The following is a 3,752-nucleotide window of genomic DNA, read 5'->3' on the forward strand; positions in this document are numbered from 1 at the left end:
GATACTTTCTAGCCCTGGGATAGGTACATGCAGCAGGAGTGTAAGCATCTGCTGTAGCCTTCTTCTGTAAATGCGGCTCATCCCTGATATAGAGAAATCCACTCTAGAACCGAAAGGTAATCAGCTCCATAACTATAACCATAGCCTCTTCTGGAATGGAGACAGGCAGCCACACCAGGGGCAGAAAGGAACATTTTTGGCCACCAAGGTAAAAGCCTACTCCTGCAAAAAGAGTTATCAAGGCTTGATGTGAGAAGACAGGTCTTCGGGTTTCAGGGTATTGCTGGAAAGGCACATTGTTATTAAACAGCATGAGATGTTAATGATCAGCTTCAGAAGGATATAAGGTCCTGTGGTCTCTGAGTCTATGACTTCAAGACATCTAGCTTTCGCAATCCTGAATTCTTAGCTCTGTAGGTATTCACATGCCACTGTGATAAATGTGCATAGCCAGCCATGCCGTACTGATAGTGCTATCTGCTTATGGGTAGAAGATTTCAATCTCCAGTCTGTTGGTAAATAGCTAGACAGACACTGTAAATGGAGCATGCATTTTCTCCAGCTCACACCACTGAGGAGTGATTTTGTCCTTAATATTATTGAAGCTCACATTGCAGCAATTTAAAAGCTAATTTAAACACAACAAAACAATATAAACAGAATTTAATTTCAGTTTAGTGAAGATGGAGCCAAGACACAATTTCTTTATATATGCAACCAGTTTTAAATTGCTAATAATCAAATGTCCTTTCACATAAACCTCCTGTGAGATTTCTTTTAATAAACCTTTCATAGTGGGTTTCAAAAAGGGAGAGGGAAAGAAAGCCAGCAAGTTTGGAACTTTCACAGGGCCTGCCCAAATGAGGCCTACTGAGAATAAAACAGCTGGAAGCCAGAAGCAACATATTCTCTTTCTAAAATTAGACAGAGGGGAGATTCTTTGCAGAGAGCAAACATATTCCATTTGGGTGAAGGAACAGAAGAGCTTTTAGTTTTGGCCAGGAATGTAAACATTTTAATTCCATTTTCTTCCATTTAATTTGCGTTTCTTGGCACAGGGCCATGCTAGGAATAAGTGCAATAAAAGGAACATACGCCCATTGAAGTGTCATGATTGTGACTACAGATGGTTTAAGACTAAATGTGTAGCACACATTGAGCCTCACTCCCAGGAGATGGGAAGAAGGTTGCATGGTGTCCTCCAGAGAACTTAGGTTCTATTTCTGTCAGACCAAGTGGTGGTGGGGGGTTGGCAGCCAATGCACTGAGTGTGGGGAGGATTCAGACTATTCCAAACCTGCCACTCCAAAGCTAGGGGCTTTGCTGAGGGTCAAGTCCTTTCTTAGTCCCCTAGTGCTTGTGGCAGCAGCGTTTTAATTGATAGGAAAACGAAAAGAAAAATGAGCATTAGCTCCTCAAACAGCACAAGGAAAATGCCGATGTACATGTCCCACAGTTTTTTCTGGAGGCAGAGGCCCATATTAACTTATAACCATTTTAGTCTTCAGCAAAGGCAGCTGTGGTGGCTCTGTCCATAGGCTGTCAGCAGTGTTCGGGCAGCAGTGAGGAAAGCTACAGTAATAGGCTGTTTGTTATCTTCTAGACCAGCTCTGAGGAGGGGAGCTGACGTCCACTCTGCCCTTGGGGATTACACAGCCATCTGTGGGAGGAACATGGCTGTTCTGTAACAATGTACTACAACAGTTTAGTGAGAAAATATAGAAGAATGCCCTATCCCTTGGAAAGTGCAGAGGGAATTCAGGTAGGCGGAATGTTATCATCCATAAGGATACAAGAGCTAACTCTCCAACTGTTACAAAAATGCCATGGGATCTTTAATGACCACAAGTGGTTGGGATCACTGTTCTACATCTCAAGATAAAGATCCTGGACTAGTACTGGTCACTGAGGAAGCCGAGATGCCTGAGTCAGAAGAAAGGAAAGTTGAAGTAAGGAACTGGGTCATAGAGGGACGACAAAAAATAAAATCAATGAAGGCCTAGAGGAAGCCTCTGCAGTGCACAATGATCTGTGGCGAGATGAAGAGGACCGTGCACATGCATGCAGAGTGAGTCTGTGGTTAGGGCACTAAACTGTGACTCAGGACAACTGGGTCCAATTCACAGCTCTGTCATAACCCACATTTCCTACGTGGGCTGTGGCAAATTACCAGCTCAGCTACTGTGGGTCCCACACTTTTCTTTTTTGTGGAGGGTCAGGGTGCCCCAAGTAGCTCCTATTTCCAAGCATTGGCCAGCTCGGTAATGCCCTGTGGGGCAAGGGGGTGGGGAAGGGACCCAGCCCCACCCACTTCTCTGGATCCCAGCCCAGGGGCCCTAATAATAGCAACTATGCACTGCCAATCCAGTGCTTCTGGCTGCTATTTTCCCTCTCTCCTTTCAGCTTCTGGGGTTCAGCAAGCAAATCTCTCTCCTAGCAGTCTCCTTCACCTGATTCTCTTATATGTCTCATTAGTCACCACACTCCTCCAGCACTCTCACCAGTTGCCTGATAGGAGTGGGGGGGAGGAGGGGTTATCAGGCCCCTGGATGGGCCTTAATTGGCCTCAGGTGCTCTTAATTGACCTCCCCTCAGTTCACAGGGAACAAGGCTGGGATCATTCTAGAGCTTATATATCTCCCTTTGATCACTCTCTGGCTACCCTTTAGTCTTGCTGTCTCACAGGCCTTGGACAAGTCTCTGTGTGTTAGGCCCTGTAAAACTGAGATATAATATCACTCTCTTGTCTGTCTAGATCTTTTGGCATTTGGGCTGTCTCTGTGTTTGTACACTGTCTAGCATCCTGGGGCCTTGATCTCAGATGGTGCCTCTCGGGGCTATTGCCATACTTACTGATGTGTATGCTACAGTTCCTAGCTCTGAGATGTGCTTTTTTTTTTTGTGGGAAATTGGTGCATATGTTCCTGCCCATAAAGTGGTAAGTAGCCCAACTCCTTGTCTTTGTGAAATGTAAAATCATAACTTTAAAAAAGTTGAAACAATAAATAAATACTGTCTGGCAGTGAAAGAGAGGCAGGCCCTGGTATTTCTGAATATGCAACTGCAGCAGAGGAAAATTAGTAACACAATAAAACCAGGCAGTGCTCAATAAAATGTAATTTGAACTGACAACCATTCCGTTTCAATAAACAATAACCACCTCATATGCTAACTGGCTGGAGCAAAACTTCCCCATTTTGAGGCCTGGCTGTGTGCAGCGACTAATGCTAGCCCTAGGTATATAAACTCAGCTCATAACTTTTGTACAGTACCTTATTTAGAATTTAAATACATCTCTGCTCTCACTCCCTCAGGTATTCTGACAACTGCTCTGACGTATACACACCATAATTCATCAGTACTGCACATGGACTGGGCCTCATGTGGCACTCACTTAGTGTGCTGAACTCCTAAGGTCTTCCACAGGAGTTCTCTGCAAGGAGAACTTGCAGGGTTGGGCCCTCTGTTTTAAACATCCCTGTTGATCCTGGGTCGATTCACTGGATTTGGGGAAGGAAACATTGATAGCTGCCACCTTTAGGAGACTATGCATGTGAGACAAAAAATTGTAAGGTCCCAACTTTGAAATGCAACATCACAACACAGTGCCAGTTTGACAAATGAGTCAGCATTTTGTTGCACATGGGGAAAGTCTGTGCTTACAAAACACTTGCACAGCATGTTTAACTTCCCTCCTCTAGTGGCTGGTTCACATAGGATACGTTTGTGCGAGAGCTGTAAATTCCAGTTTG

The 3,752-nt window shown here is 44.6% G+C and overlaps 1 long non-coding RNA gene across 1 annotated transcript; it reads left to right on the plus strand.

Annotated features, from left to right (window-relative positions):
- The first annotated feature begins 2,682 nt into the window (after positions 1-2,682).
- LOC137164517 (uncharacterized) lies at positions 2,683-3,505 on the plus strand. Its single transcript, XR_010923068.1, has 2 exons — positions 2,683-2,938; positions 3,315-3,505. It is a non-coding gene; the product is annotated as an uncharacterized lncRNA (long non-coding RNA).
- Positions 3,506-3,752: the final 247 nt, after the last annotated feature.

Source organism: Emydura macquarii, unplaced genomic scaffold (genome assembly GCF_026122565.2).
Source record: "Emydura macquarii macquarii isolate MOO-44397 ecotype Brisbane River unplaced genomic scaffold, CSIRO-AGI_Emac_v2 contig_2676, whole genome shotgun sequence".
Lineage (NCBI taxonomy): Eukaryota > Metazoa > Chordata > Testudines > Chelidae > Emydura > Emydura macquarii.